The 17924-nt window shown below is 40.4% G+C and overlaps 1 long non-coding RNA gene across 1 annotated transcript; it reads left to right on the top strand.

The window, feature by feature from the left end:
• Positions 1–5390: 5390 nt before the first annotated feature.
• LOC126408221 (uncharacterized) lies at positions 5391–16174 on the top strand. Its single transcript, XR_007571845.1, has 3 exons — positions 5391–5501; positions 5758–5817; positions 15089–16174. It is a non-coding gene; the product is annotated as an uncharacterized LOC126408221 (long non-coding RNA).
• The last annotated feature ends 1750 nt before the right edge of the window (positions 16175–17924 follow it).

The following is a 17924-nucleotide window of genomic DNA, read 5'->3' as shown; positions in this document are numbered from 1 at the left end:
AAATAGTAACGTTTGTTCAGTCACTGTGTTTATAGACTTAACAAACATCAGATTAGTCTACACGGTGATATAGTGACGTGAAAAATGTGATATATAGCTAAACTCTGCTGGTTTTCTACCCGAAGTATTTGTAAACAACACGGCGATTCCCTGGGGGCACCGCCGGAAGTGAACGACGTGAGTGATCGCAGAGGCCCCTGGACTTCCGTTCGTCGAAAAACTCCGGGCTGTGCCTCCAGAGGTAAAGGAAGAAAAAAAAAAAAGGTTTTTTTTGTTTGTTTGTTTTTTTTTTACCAATGGATTTCCAGATTGCTGACCTGTATATAACCAGAGATGTGACCAGAGGCTGCACCTCTCGTGCTGCAACCATGTCCAGAGGCCATGTGTATCTGATGAGCCAAGCTGGATGGGTTGTTGGTACTAATGACACTCTGCAGCAACATCAGGAGACATAAGCACATTGTCTCTTCAACTATCAGCCAAGCCAGGTGTGCATGCATATAGTTGACACTACTTCTGAATGAACAGCTGAGTGCCAGACGAGCAGCGTTATTTGGGGAAATCTGCAACTTTTTCAGATTGGATTTTGATGCCGATGACCAGATTACAGGTCAGTACTCTTGGTGAGACAAGACCAAGGTATGAATAACTGATTTAATTATTAAGGGAGTGATGAAAGCAGAACACTTCCTAGTCAAACTGACTCCTCATGAAGTGTAATCTCACCAAATGGATCGAATCCTCATTGAGAAACGTGTCAGTTGGGGGGGTTGCGAATCTCAAAAAATGTATCCACTGATTTACAGATGTCTCTTTTCACCATGTAACTTTAAGTCTTTCTGACCTGCATGACCGTCCCAGGAAATTGCAGTACCACTGTTTGGCCACTACCAAAATTGGCTTCAAAACCTGGTGCACTTCCTGAGGGCCTGGATCAGCCCCCTTCGCTCCTGAGTCAGGAAGGTGAAGCCCTGAAACAAAAGCTGAGGTAGTGTTTAGCTAGCTATGAAGTGTTAGGTTAAAAGAGATGTGATTAAGGTTAAGGTTAGTGTAAGGGTTACATCTCTTTACCTATAGTACTTAGTAAAAGTATTTTACTCCAGTTTTACCTCAGTTTCATTGGAGGCCTATTTCTATGGCCTAAGCTTTTCTTTACTTTGTTACTACAAATTAAAATCGGAAAGTTTGGTGAATCAGAGGTTCTAGCTTGCAGGTTTGATCACTGGTCAATCATGTTAGGTGTTAAGTGCTCTCAAAGCTGCAGTTAAGGTTTGATTTCCAATCAAGCCCAGGCTGCGTGTCAGATGAAATGCTACATGCTAGTCAACAGTGAGACCTACTTCATGATGGAAACAGAAAGTGGCGTCCCACAGCAGAGAGGGCGAGTAATAATTCAAGGAGTTAAAGATTTGTGACAGGTAACTGTGTAATGTGTAAGTCAAAGGTGGTCAAAGGTTTTCTTCAAATCATTTAAGTTGTGAGTCGTTAAGTCGTGTAATGTGTGCTCCATTTTTATTGTGGTGTGCATGTTAAGAAGAAATAAACTAATAATCATCAGAATTCTGACTGCTTGCTTCTTTATTACCAGCATTTACTTGTACTTTTACTTTCAATACTTAATTACATTTAATAGAATAAAATTACTTTTGGTGTTTAAGTGCAGTAAATATCAGATACTTTAAGACTTATCTATAAATGATTCAGGGTCTATGAAAATCATTTTCTGGTAAGATATCTGTACTTTTGCTTAAGTATAACTCTCAGGTACTTCATCTGCCACTGCTACAGTGTCACGTTGTAGCAGGGTTCAGATAACTGTTGCGTTGGTGGGTTCATCTTGTGCTGCTAGGGGCGTGTTGTGTAAGCTTCAAATGGAGTGTGGCTGCAGCTATACATGTCTTCCTTCCAGTCTTCATGTTAAGCTAACCTTAGGGTATAGTATGCTGTGCTCACTCTAAGCTTCAGCGGTACAGTCGACCTCGTCACCCCCACTGCTTACTGTCGTTACTGCCTTTGTCAAACTGCTACAGTCTTGTATGAAAGCATTCACACTTGACCTACATGTATGTGAATAGGAGCACAGACAAACACAGGTTACATTCAGATTCCCCAAAAGACTGAAAAATAGATCTGAATGTGTGTGTATATATATGTGTGTGTGTATGCAGACCAATTTCAAAAGCTGTACAGCAAAAAAACAAACAAACACAAAACCCACAGAAAACAACAAAAAAACAAGCACTCGACAAAACAATTGCATTTCCCACAATGGTTTTTGAGTCTGGGAAATTAGAAAGTACAATGATGCACACAGCATACAATGGCCTTACAAATTGCTCATTTGTGTCAGAAAATACGCCTCTTTTCTAGTGTTGTTGCCATCACTCCACCACGGAAACACACGGTGACAGATTACGCATAGCTGTCATCCGCTGAGCGAGTAGAGTTCATAATGACACGTGACATCATTTTTTCAATTTCTTTATTGGCTGTAAATACTGTTCTAGTGCTGCTGCTGCTCCAGGCTGGAGAGCAACAAGGGGACAGTCAGGAGTGAAGGGAGTCCGTATCATACGCATATTGTACAAAGCGCTTTAATTTACCTGCATGCATTCCCATATCAAAACATCACAATGTTTATACAGGCTTATGGAAACCTTGACATTTAGATGAACGCAATTTGGATTCAATGCACATAAATTTCTCGGATATTTAATATAAAATTTCCTTTTTTCTAAGTTTGCTGTTCTGTCTGTAATAAAGAAAAAAAGGTTCAAAAGGGCTCCCTGCTGAAAAAAATCCAATTTACAGCACTGATTTTATTAAACATAGCCAGCATTCAGTAACAATAATCAACAAGTGTAGAAGATATGCCAGATGTTAATTTAGATATTCATGGTTATCTCACACACATGTTGATGGGTGCATTAATAAATTCATAATTGACACTCAAGGCTGTGACACTATGATGCAGCCTTGGGTGTTAATGATACCTGGTAAAGCTGGAGGAATCATCTGTGTGCTGCTTACCTTGTTGATTGTGTTTTGTGGCTGCTGTGGGTGCTCAGGACAGACAGATGTGCCCCTGGTAGTTCAGTGACTGCAGCAGTCCATGCTAAAATGCTGGCATTTCACTGGTGTTATAAAGAAACATGTGAATCCAGTCTTGATTTGATGCTGTAGCCACAGTTGCAGGTTTACAGGATCCTCTGTGGGTTGTGTTACATTAATGTGACTGATGTTTGTCTTATGAAACCCTTTTAAAGATATGCATACACACATAAAAAACATGGTTAAGCTTAGCATTTTTCCTATTCTAAAATAAATATCTTTATCTAAATATATGTCATGTTGTTGCAATAGGCTCACCTTTTTTGATTTTCTGCAAAGTGATACTTAAAGCTTTGTTTTGCATTTTTATCACACTGTGGGCTCTTTGTTTATTGTGATTTCAAGAAATTAGTTTTTCTTTTTTTAATACATACAGGAATAGGATTAAAATTACCATTGTGTGTTACAGTTAAGCTTGACTCATTTAGAAATTGGTTTTCAGCAGGTTTCTCTTATGCAACACAAAAGACATTACAATACAAAATAAGAACAGAAACAACAACAGAGGCAAAACAACAAAACATAGACAGCTACAGAGACATTGCAGACTAGAGGACTTTAGTGGATGGTTGCAGGTATGCCCTTCCATCAAATAGTGTTTATATGTATGTTTTAATGTGTAATACAGGTTATTGCTCTAATGTATTATTGGATTTAATTCCAGATCTTAGTTAGTGTGAAAAAAATTATCTCTGACCATAACTGTTTGTGTAAGGCCGTGCAGGAGTAAGTGCATACAAAACTGATGTAATGATGCGTTCCTGTCTTGTGTTGTGACTTGGAGGTTTCTGGTTGAGCTTTATTTGTTAGGTTCTGAATGCAGTGTCGATAGGTGAGATGTGAGTCAAGGAATATTCCAAGATATTTGTAGGTTTCTGTCGCGGTTGGTGTTTGATTTGCAAAATAAATAGTGTCAGACATAGATATGGGTTTTTTAGGGGAATGAAAATACATGCATTCTGTTTTGTTGACATTGATAGTTAGATGAGTTATTGACACTACCAATAACCATGATAGAAGAGATATAAACTAAAGTGTGTACATGTATATTCTTAAGTCTGGTAAAAAGAAGAATGACTTCTTTTTTTTTTTAACTGAAGTAAAAGTGTCGCAGTATAAAAATACTCAATTACAAGTTAAAGTCCTGTATTTGAAATTTGGCTTAAATTAAAGCACATTAGCATCAAAACATACTTTAAGTGTCAAACGCAAAGGTACTCATCATGCAAAAGGTGTGATAGCTTATTTATTATTTATATATTTGAATACTTACTTTTGAACAATGTATTGTAGGTACTGCTACATGCATTGGTGTACTATTAGTGGATGTACTACTCGGTAGATGGGTATTACACAGGAAGAAGTGGACATACTCTCCTAAATATTCCAATTGCTTTTTGCCTGATGGTGGGTATGCTATTAACGGCCAGAAAAAGGGGTGGATATACAGTACCACGTTTACCCTCCACTACACCACTGATTACATGGTTTAATCTAACAATCACATGTGCTTTACATGTGAAATCTTTATCTGAGAAGTGACTCATGATGAGCTGTTCGATAAATGTTGTGGAGTACAATATACGTCATTGTACATCATTGGAATATTCCCTCTAAAAAGTATAGTGTAGTGTAAGGAAGCATAAAATGGAAATATTGAAGTACAAGTTATCTTCAGTGCAAAGGACAAAGGACATGTTCAGATGTTGAGTTGCAGCCTGTTGCACAGTTCACATCTCTTTATCACATCCCTCATATGTGGAACTTACCTGCCTCTCTCTCTGTCTGCATGTCTTCCGTTGTGACTAATATTGATAGTAGTGGAAATCAAGATGTGTTGTTTTTTTCACCTGGATTCACCTCGCCAGTCTGTGGACATCATGACGGTTTGAAGGGTTCATGAGTTTGGCACATTCTGACAGAGCTTGAGTCGACACACAGCAGCCTGTGTTTTCCAATCTTGCCTCCTCTCTTCTGCAGTATTTTCATGTGGAAAAATTCACATCTCTCTAAAATGAAAATTCAAATAAAAAGCACGAAATAAAAATGAACAGCTTCACCGAGGAGCACAGCACAACTGAGCACTAAGACAAAAAAAAAAATCTCCACCAAATGTCCTAATGTTGTTATTCCTCTATGCCGTGGAAATAATGCTGATATAATTTCTCCTATAGTTCAAATCGAGTGGGGGGTCGGGGGGTGACGTCAGGTCCCATCAGGCTGACAGACCTCCTATTGGACCAGTGGAGGCTTTTTAAAGGAGCAGGCAACAGCGCACCAGAGGCTCTCTTCTCCGCTTCAGACGCACCGCACTTCTCCATCTCTCAATCCAACACGGTGGCGGCAGCAGCAGCGGAGCGCAGCGGCGGAGCCGGACACACAGCAGCCAGGTGAGCGCGGAGACTCGCAGCATCTCGCATTATAGGGAAGAGCTAGAGCTAGAAGGAGTGATGGTGGGGAGGAGAGGGGCTGCGGGCTGTTATAGTAGCCTATTTGGTAATCATAAAAGGTAAGCAGGGGAAAAAAAGACACCGATTACAACCCAACCACTTTGTATCAGTGAGATTTCAACAGAATTTACGCACGAGATGAATAGATGGCGCTCATCTCTTCCTGCCTAAACCTGTTTTCTTCCTCACGCTTTAGATGTGATGAAGAGGAGGACGCATCATGCACGGTGCCGACTGACCTGCAAGATATCAACAGGTATGTGAACCCACCGATCTTTACGCAACAGAGACTTCGAGTGTCACAGTCTACACTTTAGAGTAAGGAACAGGTGACCGCCCTCTCCAAACATCTCTGAAAAAGTGAGTCTGGGCCTCGGTGTCTGATCCCAGCGCAGTCTGACAGCCCGGTGTTAGGTGCCTGTATTGATCTGAAGGCGACGGTGGCCCTATTAACAATAATGGCAGCTTAATTAGATTGAAAAAACGACTTGTTTTTCTTGGGTCCCCTGCAGACAGACCAGCGTGGTCCCTGCGTCGTTACCTCCCGATGGATTATCAGCATCCCGCGCCTCACAGCCTGTTTGGGCTTCCTGGGGTCAAATGACAACAGCTCAATGTTGAAACCCTCCGACTGAATCAATAGCTGGCTTGTCTCCTGTAGGTTGGAGACATGACAGAAACAGACAGACAGAGAAGCTTCTTTGGACTCTATTTAAAAGGAGTGTTAAGTGATGGTGAAAATAAAGTGCAGTTAAAAAAGCTCAGGGGCTTCCTTACAAGACTGTAAGTGCAAATTATTTCACTGTTAATGGTTTATATCTCACATGGAGCTGTGATCTTGAAATCGTTATCATATTCAAAGCTGTGGTGAAGTTACAGTAGAGAGAGAAGTGTGCTAAACCCAGGCAGACAGGAGATTTCAGCACCAGAGCCAGCGGACAGCTCCACGCATCTGGCCAGATGCCCCCCAGCAAGGACATGAGAGGGAGAGGAAGTGGCGTCTTTAGTTACACTGGCTGAATCTCAAATACACTCTCAGGCAGTGGTGCCTTCACTAATTTTTCATAGGGGTGTCTTAATGGGGCCACTGAAAATCTTGTTATTGAAAATTTCTATGATGCTATTGAAGTGTGCAGGCTAGTTGAAAACTAAAGCTCCTTTTACACATGCAAATCTGAAATTATCTAGACATTACCCAGACGAGGTGTATGTGAGAACCCAGACGTCCAAATAAGTTGGATTGGACATCAAATGGATTTCACCTTACCAGCTCCCCAGTTCAAAGTGAAGGAGAATATGCACACGAAGACAGCAACAAAAACTTCTGTCAGTAAGAGCTGAGGCAGAAACTGTCAGATAAATCAGAGGAACGGCAAGAGACTTGGTTGTTTATGACCAAATTAGGAACTGGCTATGTATCCGCAGTGTAACCCGTGTCATGTCCTGCCTCAGTCACACTCTACCCAGGCGCCACCCCTTGCTAAAACTAAACAGAGTATTTCCAGTAGGTGAGAACACTTCTGACAAAGACAATCTCCTGTTGTGAGAAACTCTGGACAATGTCTGGACCTGATTCTCCAGACATTGTCCAGAGTTCATATAAGAAAACAGCAGCCAATATGGAGAGTTAAGGAATCGCATGATGATATACTTTATCTTATTTTATAGTTAATATTACTAATTATCTGACATGCACAGACTAATACTTTTACAGCTAACGTTTTGAGTTGTGTGTGTAATGTATCTGTATACTGTTCATGTGTTAGGCGATTCATTGTTCTTCAAATAGGCTGGTTATCCTTTTCCTTAAAAAGACAAATATACAGCAAACAAGCCTTCTCAAGTTAAAAATATCACACAGAGGCCTACAATTATTTTTTGATTATTTTCATGTAGGGGGACAGTGATTGTATCAGGGTGGCCGTCACCCCCTCTGGCCACCCCTTGGTGGCACCACTGTTTGTAGGACCGAAAGGAACACACACATAGGCTGGCATTCACCTTACAGCGTTGACTTTGTATGAGATATTTTTAAAACAGTTTTCCCGCTTCGTCTAATCCCCTCAAACAAACCGTAGATATGTTATTCCAGTACCTTACAGCTGATAAAATGATTTGAAACTGGCTCCAACAAAACTAAAGACAAGTGATGACAGCATGAGAAGTGTGAGGGCCAAGATGTATCATGCATATTATTCATTTTTGTCAAAGTCCCAAATTATTCCGGGTGAATTGCCTTGGGATGTGTCAGTGACAGGCAGCCTCCTTCTGGCAGGGTCTGAGGTGTCAAAATGGAAACTGGAGCGCAGCCAGGATTTCCTATTTACATAACCCCCTCCTTACATGTGCCTGAACGGGGAGGAGAGGGGTGGGTAACGCAATCTGAAACTCGTACACGGATACATACATACACCCACATGTACACGCACACACATGCGTGCACCAAATGGTGTGACACAGCACATACAATCTGTAGCCATGAGAGAAATTCAGTGCTAACAGGTGTTCAAACAGGCCGCTCGGTACATTCTTCCAATTATTGCAATTAGATGCTGCCTGGCTACCACTCCATAATGTACAACTGCTGTGGAGGGGAGAGAGAGAGAGAGAGAGTGTGTGTGTGTGTGTGTGTGTGTGTGTGTGTGTGTGTGTGAGGGAGAGAGAGGATGACAGAAATAGAGGGGAAACAGGGAAACAGCAGGAAAGCAGGAGAGAGAGGGAGAGACAGAGAGCCCTCGGTGCATTTGTGATGATGCCGACGATTGTTGCTATCTGTGGAGGCTTCGGAAAAAAAAAAACAGTGTGAATTATATACTATTGAGTGAACGCGCTGTGAATGCATAACTAATCCCTTTTTGCCCAGAGTCATTATCAGCTTTAGCAGATTGTCTCGAAACTGCAGGCTTTTTGCCTCTGGTGCAGACAACAGTGTTTGATTTCAAATATAAAAAGTAGGCTCCCCCCGGTACAGTAGAGTGATCGGTGCGTTTTAGTTAAACTGGTGGTTATTACTGGTTTTCTGTTGTGTGTGCAGATGCACAGCAAACAGATTGGAGCGGGCCTCTGCTGGAAAGTGAGGCTGTTTTTGTGGAGGTGGATGTCGCCGAAATAAAATGTGAATTTTACTGAAGATTATTTTTTAATCATTGATTAATCTGCTGATTGTGTTTTGGTCCCAGAGCCCAAGGTGACTGACAAGCAAACCAAAGATCTTCAGTTTCCAATGATATGAAACGAAAAGCACCAAATTTTCATATTTCAGAAGATGGAACCATCAATCTTTTGCATTTTGCTTTAAGAAAAAAAAAGAAAGATCAGATTAGTTGCAAATTGATTTCCTGTCTCTCGACTCATGGATGTAGCTCTGTTAGGGACAGAGGTGTTTGTTGCCGTACATTGAAGCCATACTGTTTGGGTGACAGTATCCTTTCCTCTTTGGAGGAATAGAAGAAGAAGAAGTCCGGATTTTAATGTGCAGTTTTGATAAAAGGTCACAGAGGTATACCATTAAACTAGATATCGTGGTATATAAGTTTACAGATATCATCCTGTGTACATTTGCTTATCTATGGTATTGAAAAAAAAAAAAACATATGAAGAATCTTACCTGTATCTCCATTCCTCCTTCACGCCTGTCAGACTTTTCACTCATACTTCCATTAAAAAATTGTTTCAATTATAAGAAAGAAACTAAAATTATCTGTTTAAATTTCTTTAAGCGTCATTGGAACTGATAATAATTATTATAGATGTAAACTACCGTGTGATGAGATACCGTGAAATCATGATATTTTCCGAGGCACTTATCGCACCGCGTAAATCTCATACTGTTGCAACCGTCTTTGAGATTTAAAGTTTTGGTTTTTTAACAGTATTATTATGTTATTCTGTAGTTGAAGGAAAAACATGAAAATCTGAGAAACTAAATGGCAATTCGAGAAAGCAGAGAGTGACATGGGTGGAAAGTGTGTGATGGAGGACTCAGGTATTCCATCATGACGGGGGAACATCTTGATTTGATGAGTGATTGAGCTGTCATACTTTACAGAGAGCAGAGGGCAATCACAGCGGCTGCGGTCTTATCACAGAGCAAGAACAAGAAAGACAGATAACAGGGTGCCATAAAGAGTGACATCTGAGCAATATCAGTGTGTGTGTGTGTGTGTGTGTGTGTGTGTGTGTGTGTGTGTGTCCATAGGTGAGTGTACATGTGTGTTATATTAAGCAGGAGATGTTTGTTGCAGCTGTCGGCCTTGTTTGAACAGCAATCACAATCAGTGGCGGCAGCAGCCGAGCGTGTGGTTGTGACAGCGCTGGTGGGAGACTCTCTGCCTTCGCTCCCCCTCTCTCCACCCTGCACCTTCTGCTCCTCCACTCCTCCTCCTCCTCCTCCTCCCGCACCCTCTGCTTCTCTCCAACCTCCCCTCGCTGCCTGTCTGCCCTCCTGCACTTCCTGTCTTGCCTCTTCTCCTCCCGTTGCTTCTTCACCTCCCATCAGCAGAAGTCAGTGACGTTGCATCAGTTTCCACCACAGTTGAGGCCGGATCTGGGCTGATTCTGCGCTCTCCCGGCAAACTTATTATGGCTTTAGATCTCTTTCAATCCAACTTCAAAAAGCCTCTTTGTAAAGCCGTGAAAACAAGTTGTCCCTGTTCCTCTGGTGTGGCCTTGTATAGCTCTTCTTCAATACTGCCTGGAATAAAAAAAACCTCTGCGTTACTACTGCTTGCCTACCTGTGATGGCAGCGACACATCTGATTTGATTACATTCCAGTGATTCTTTGTGGGGAAATTGGGCGGTTTCAGCAACAAAACACAGAATACGGAAAAGAAAATTTGAGAATGAATAGAAATGGGAGAAACATGTTTTTTTTTTTTTTTTTTAAAAAGCCCACAACAATGATCTTTTATGTATCACATCACAAAATTTTGGCTGTGGCTTTAGTTTAGCTGAAAGCTTTCTTGTATGTTTTTGTCGTTCCTATTCTTTTTTCTTTCTATCTCTCTATCTGTCCTTAAGAACTGTTTCATAGTGAGATATGTCGCTGCACTTTTGAAAATATTTTTCCCCTTCATAACATCATTCGTCTAACATAGTGAGGAAAAGATAGAAAGACAAGAAATCAATTAAAACGTGACAAAAAAATGAGACCCAACAGTATCCATGTTATTAGTTCAAAACAGCTATTTAGCTGATTCCAGTTACGCACATTTTGAGAGGGACTAGTTAGTGTTACATGTGCAAAATCAACACTAATGAAACACACACTTAAATATATTAATTCATACAAAGTAAAAATGAAAATGTAAAACTGTATATATATATATATATATATATAGTGAAAAATAATGTCATGAAATACGAGAACTGCATGTGTCTAAATTGTAATATTTTATCCAAGTAGTTTTGTGTGTAAAAGATCTGAAGGTTTATGTCAGATTTTCTACATACCCAGTACAATGCTTTACATCTCCTGCCACCCTGTCTTTTTACATCTGGTCCTCACGTCCCCCTCCTCCACTTTTCCACCTTCTTCTCTACTCTGCACCCCCCACCTCCACCCTCATCCCCTCTCCTCACCCTCTTGTATCCCTGCTTCTTTTCTCCATCTCCCACCGTTGTTTCCCTTCCCCTCATGTACTTAGGGAGCAGGCTAAATCCATTGTTTGATGTGGCCTTTTCATTCGCTGGAGGAAGGCAGAGAAGGGGAGAGGGGGCAGGGATGTAGAGGTGAGGGTGGAGGTGGTGGTGGTGGGGTGTTCGTTTGAGGATGGGAGGGGGTGGGGGGAGTCCTGGATCAACAGGCTTGTCAGTGTTTGTGGAGCTACCTTAGCGATTAACTGACGTGAGGTCCATTTTTTTCAAATCATTACCTTGGAGTCCATAGTGTTAGAGATCTGAAATTACATTTATTGACAAAACGGGATGTCGCTTCCTGTTTGCTGTGGGGTTTGAACACTGGGATGTCTTTGGACTTCCTGTTAATTGGTTCAATGTCCAACAAAAATCAAATTGCATGTTTTATTGCCATGCCATACCTACGATACTCTGTGACTCGCATGTCCTGTGCTCTACTTCCAGCACCCAAAATAGAGAAATTTATAGTTTACATTTTTTTGGTTTCTGTCTCTGCATTTGCCAGTCGGAGTGCTGTTCTTTGTCCACAGAGACTAAGAACTGTTTTTTTGTAAAAGCTATTAAAAGGTATCTGAGAAAAATCAATGCAGATATACCCATGACATGGATCACTCATCCACTACATCCTAAATTATAGACAGTCAGTAGATTATTTTACACTGAGAAGTAAACTGAAATTTTGGACATGTATAAATTCTGATCATTTTTCATCATCATTTACAGGTATAGTCGCATGACAATAATTTTCTCATCCATCAAACGCGAAGCATTGCATTGCAGGATTTTTGGCAAAAAGCAGTAGGCTATGTCATACACTTACACTCTTTCATTACATTGTGGGTATTTGGTACCCTCAAATAAAATAGCAGAGGGTAATCCTGCATTCACCTGTTCCAAATTCCCTGAGTTGAGAAGTCGTTCGTCCGACTTTGGTGTGTTCGTGAGCTTTCAAGTTGTAATGTATAGACAACATGGATGGTACAAAGAAGATGTAATTATTGCTCAGGGCGCTTTAACAACACATTTATACAGTGGTGTAGTGGAGGTGATAAGCTGGTTTATCTACCTCGTTTTCTGGCCATTCAGCCAGAAAGCCTCTGGAATACATAGGAAATTATACCCACTTCCTTCTCTGTAAACTAAACCATCTACCTAGCAGCACACCCATCTTATCAACTGTTAATACACCACTGCATGGTACGGTCTGTTTCTACATCGGTACGGTTGCTAAAACCACAAAAACATTACTTTATCTGACTTGTTATCAGGGTTAATGCTCATAAATAACTTTTCTAATTAATCTAGGTCACTTTACATGAACAGCAACGGTTACAATGTAATACCATGTATGAGCACAACATTTTCATACAATATGTGAATTAATAAAAAGTTTGTCACCATCAACCAAACATTTATGATATGATATATATGTATATTTCTGCGTTATTGTTCCGACTTGAGAGGGCAGTCACATAAATTTTCACAGCTGAGAAGTTAGTTTTCTGATTATTTTGGCACCACACGGATGTAATATAAATGTAGCTGCAGCTATATAGTGAATAGGGAGAGATTTCGGACACAGTTACCTGCTAACAGACTTTAAAAAACAACCCACTTTACCTTTCCCAATATTGTCTCCCTTTTTCTTACTTTAAATTCTTCTCCTTCTTATCTAACTTACAGACATGAAAACATGTCTCGTCCGGCACGTTAGCTTGTTGAATGAGCGACTGACTAAACATTCACCAAGGAAAACTGATGCTAACGTAACTTAACAGTTAGCTAGCTTGCTACAGCACATTAAAGACCTTAGAAACTTACCTGTAAACATAGTTTCAGTCTAATCTGATGTCGGTGTAGTCTTTATTTCTTATGACCAACGCTAACAAAACACTATTAACCCATGGCGTGAGAGCTACAGTGCAGGTTTGTCTATTAGGGGTCAACTGTCAATAAAACATTGACACTAACATTCTCCTCCAGTGGCTAATATTGCAATATTTCCCCAAAGAGATTTTTCTAACATTTAATGAAAAAAATCACATATTTTTGACTGCAAAAAGTCAATTTTAGGGGGAATTTTTTATTTTTTTCTTATTAACGGTGGCTATCATTGCTAACGCGTGCTTCCTTTGGCTACTTCTGTTGAATCTGTTTGAAAATAAAAGCTCGGATTTTACAAGAAACAAATGCATAAGCTTTAATAAAGTGGCCACGGGTCAAATAATTGTGCCAGTGAGAAATACAGATATTTTGTTTCATAGACGACATATTAAAAAGATATTTTGGCAAAAAATATGAATTTTACCTTGTGAAATAAGCTGAAAGGATTTTTTTTATAAGAAATCTTAACTTAACAACAATCTGACTAAAAAAGTATTCACTGAACTCATCTGAAAGGTGAGAAATGAAACACATCCTTGACTAACAGATGGTACGACATCCTAATTATGACTGGTTGGAGAAAAAACAACAGCGCACACAGGACAGACTGCAAAATTAAGACTGCAGCATGAAAACGGACTAATGAGCAGTAAACTGATAAAAAACGTTTTGGGTCTATTTCGAGTGAGTGTACGATTAGATCCAAGCGTGGCTGCTTGATAAGTCAGACTGCGCAGATCAGCCGGGTTGGTAGGTGCATGGAAGAATCTAACATTTGATCCCCAGCCGTGGCACTTTTGCTTTCCACAAGATACACACAGCGCAGTGAGCGTTAATGGACGTTTTATTTTCTTCTTTCCAATGCGAAGGAAATGTATCTTATAAAAGGCAAGTTGTTTAAAACGGAGCAGAAAAAGGCTCGAGCTGCTCGTTCCTCATGACATGCAGGTTTTGAATCACGACTGGCTTGCGGGATAAAGGATGTGGCCGTCTGTCTGTCTGTTCTCTGACAGACTATAACATCTGAGCTGTCAGGCTCGCCCCTCCGCACAATGATAAGAAAGGATTTATTTCAATAGCACTGACAAAGGACTGTCAGCATAAAGGAAAATACAGATTAATGCAAATAAAGGATCATGCTTGAACACTGGAAGGTCAGAGACAAGATCTGCATCACACACATGAGTGCTTCTGTGCATTACTGCGTTGCTATGGCACAAACAACTGACAGCCTCTATGTGCCTCAACTGCTAAAAGGCAAGACTCCTAATCTTAAAACCTTGCTTGTCACTGATTTATTTTGTTAAACGATTTAATTTCTAATCTCTACACTATTTAGGGAACAAAATATAGGCAGATCAGTTACATCACACACATCTATCTGCTTAAAAATTCTGCTTAATTTAAAATAGTGGTCCAGCATGATAGCAGGTGCTTTCAGGATAACGACGTGAGGGGAACTATAATTAAAGATCTGCTGATAAAAAGACTAAGAAACATTTATGTGCTAATTATCATGCATTGTAAATACAATACCACTGTAAAATGTCTTTTAATTGGTTTATATGCATCTTTAACACAATGATTGTTCAGGACAGCACAGGTTCACCCGTGCAGAGGGCTGTACAGATGTATTGTATCTCTGTATGTGAAATGATTTGAATACAAACAACACAGATTGTTGCTTCATTTACATTTCAATGCATCAGACCTGGCACGCTGCACGAGTACATACAGAACTACAGAGCAGAACAGCACTTGCAGTTTCACACATCTTAATTGGTAACTATCCACATTCCCACGTATCAGACGGGGATGTAGAGGAGAAGCTCACAGAGCAGCACGCAGCATTGTTCACGTTTGACTGCGTTTAAATACTCACATTTCTATCAGTCTATACAAAATGCAACAGCACAGACAATTATGTATTTCTGCGTGCAGATTTGTGCGTCTATTTTTGTGTGAATGACGGCTGCAGTTAACGATTCACATTTTTCACTCCAAGGTCGACGCAGAGTTCTTTAGCGAGAGGCAAAGCGCTTCCTCGTCCACCTGCGCACTGTGAGTAACTGTCAGCATGTCGGCCGTCTGCCGCCTCGTTTTTTTCCCTTCTCTACACACTTCATTGTGTTGTTTCTCTGATTGGAACCTTTACAGATGGCCTGCGTGTATGTATTGCTGTTTATTTTTTCCCTGAATGTTAGACCTTTCTTTGCACGTTCCTCCATGTGTGAAGTCTGTTACGATTCTGCATGCAGGTGTGAAAGCGGGCATGTACCACGTTGATCCACTGCCTTGTTATGTGTACAACTTCACTTGGTTTGTGTGATTTTTGTGGCCCTTGTATGCAGTTTCTCACAGTGCATGTGCGTGTGATTTGTAGGCGTGTGTGACATACTTCTTCAAGCATGATGTGTGTCTTCTAAGTTTGTTTGTGTGTCCTTCTGTGTCTCAATATGTACGTGTGTGTGTGTGTGTGTATGCATGTGTGTTTATAATCCAAGGCCATTCAATAGCACCACATGGATCCATCCCATATCCTGGTCACCATGGTTACCGGGGCCACTTATCACAGAGGGTCCCGGCAGATCAAACAGGTGTGCATCCTGACAATGTCTCTCCTCGACGACTGTTGCTAGGAACCTTTGTTGCACACAACGCACAGGTGTTTGTTGCCGCTGGTGAAAAACCAGCAGGAGCGCAAAAAACATTTTCTTGATGTCCCAGTCTGAACTGGTGTGTGTGTGTGTGTGTGTGTGTGTGTGTTTTCTTGTACTTGTTGTCCTTGTGTGAAACAGTGTAATTTCGTTCGTCTGAAAGAGGATGTTCTTTGTAGAAAAGAGGTCATTTTGTGGGTCATCACTTTATCAAGTTGCTACTTCGGGACCTGGAGCTGGGTTTAGGGTTCAGAACAGAATAGAGGTTGAAATTTAAAGCCCCTGAAAATCCAATTTTAAATCTTTAGGTTTTCTCTGTATTATTAAAGGAGCACTCCAACAAATAAATGCAGCAGAGGCCGAAATATAATAATATCTTTTAGTCCTTAATACAAGTTAAGCTTCAAAGACACCAGATCCTATGATTTCAACCCGTTCTCATTTCGAAATTGTCAAATACCACTGCTTGGTTATTGACTTTCAGACGGGCATCCTTTCATGTTAGTATGATACACTGTCGGATGGCATCAGTTAATAATGCCAGCGGGTGGCATCAGATGGAAACACAACTGGCAACAACATAATTTAAGGACCTGAAAAGTCCCTCTCGGACAGGAGGGGTGGTGGATGAGTCCAACAACATAACCCTAACCCTTTCACCCAGGAGGCCCGTGTTCACTTCTTGAGTGAATGTAGATCCAAACCATGATGCTTTTTTCTAAACCTAACCACACGCATTTGTTGCACAATGAAAGAAATGTAAATACGCAGTGTTTTACTGACATCATACGTTTATTTCGAAAAGGCTCAATGCATTTAACAGGCATAAATTGACAAGATATCCCAGAACGTCAGCAACAGATACCTCACGCGTAATATGTAGACGTGAAAGTCCACTGACCAAGTGGCGATATGTAACGAGTTGGGAGTGAGAATGTATTGACAGTTTCAATAATGCAGCTCAATAGCATATTTCATTAGACCCTCCCTGCCTTTTAAATACCCTCTTATGTTTTTTAGATTATGGAACTCTGCCTCACTGGTCACATAACAACTTTGAATTTTCAATACTAAGAATTTACTACTCAAATACTCTGCTAATCGTCTCTGTCAAGACTGTATAGGTGTGGTTTAATCAAATTTGATTAACAGTGGTCTGGAAACAAAAGCAAACAACCCCATAACTGTTATCACTGATTCAGATATTGCTAAATCCTTATTGGTGCAAAGAAATGCATGACGGCACCTTTTTCCAAGACCCAATTACTTTAATACAGGGCTCCTATGGACCCTTAAAAGAAAATGAATTCATTAATCTAAAATAAGGCCTTAATTGGTACTAAGATGTCTCAAATTAATCGTTCAGAAGTCTTAAAAATGCTCAGATATGGGAGGTAGGAATTTCTGAATCTTTATTTTTTTTGCATTGTAAAATCTCAAAGAAATTGAGAGGATATATAAAGCTGAGCAAACAACACTCATATTTTGTTTCCAGCCAGGATGCTCAGAGCAGAGGATCCACTGTCTAGTAGGTACCAAATTTGAACCAAGATTTTGCGGCGTGGCTGTAACCGGTACAGGCCAGTGCATACAAGTCTGCAACTCTTCTGGGCAAAAAGGTTTTTAAACTCATGCAGAGTGGGAAACAAAAAATTACCAAGACTACTCACCATAAACACGAGATATTTCCTAGATCTGTTCTACCCTTGTCTCTGCCTAACATATCATACAATGGCTCGTACAATGGTTCATATGATAACAAACAAATTATCACCCCATGAATAACGTTACGTACTTAATATAACGTTGGTCAGGTTTAAGCAAGTAAAGTTAGGTTTAGGAAAAGAAACATGGTGACTGCATACCTTAAAAAAAGCCCAAAGTACACACAGTTCCAAACACCCGTCTCCTGGGGAAAGTCCTATGTTATGTGACCCATCCATCGCCCCAACCTGCCTCCTTAAATGATCCGCTCCCTTCTTTACAAAGATTTACTGAAAATTTTGGTTATTGTGTAACTGGTCTTAAATTCCATTGTTAGTGGCATTAAAATGTGTTTAAAAGTCTTAAAACTAACTTTCCTTAAGCTGTAGGAACCCTGAGAGTAACAAAGTCAACAGTTAATGTTATTTTGTTTATTTTTGAGACTTGGGTTAAGGGTTAATGGTGATGCACAGCTTTTTA

This window comes from Epinephelus moara, chromosome 20 (assembly GCF_006386435.1).
Source record: "Epinephelus moara isolate mb chromosome 20, YSFRI_EMoa_1.0, whole genome shotgun sequence".
Taxonomy (NCBI): domain Eukaryota; kingdom Metazoa; phylum Chordata; class Actinopteri; order Perciformes; family Serranidae; genus Epinephelus; species Epinephelus moara.
The sequence above is the reverse complement of the archived record's forward strand: the minus strand, read 5'-3'. Positions and strand labels throughout refer to the sequence as shown.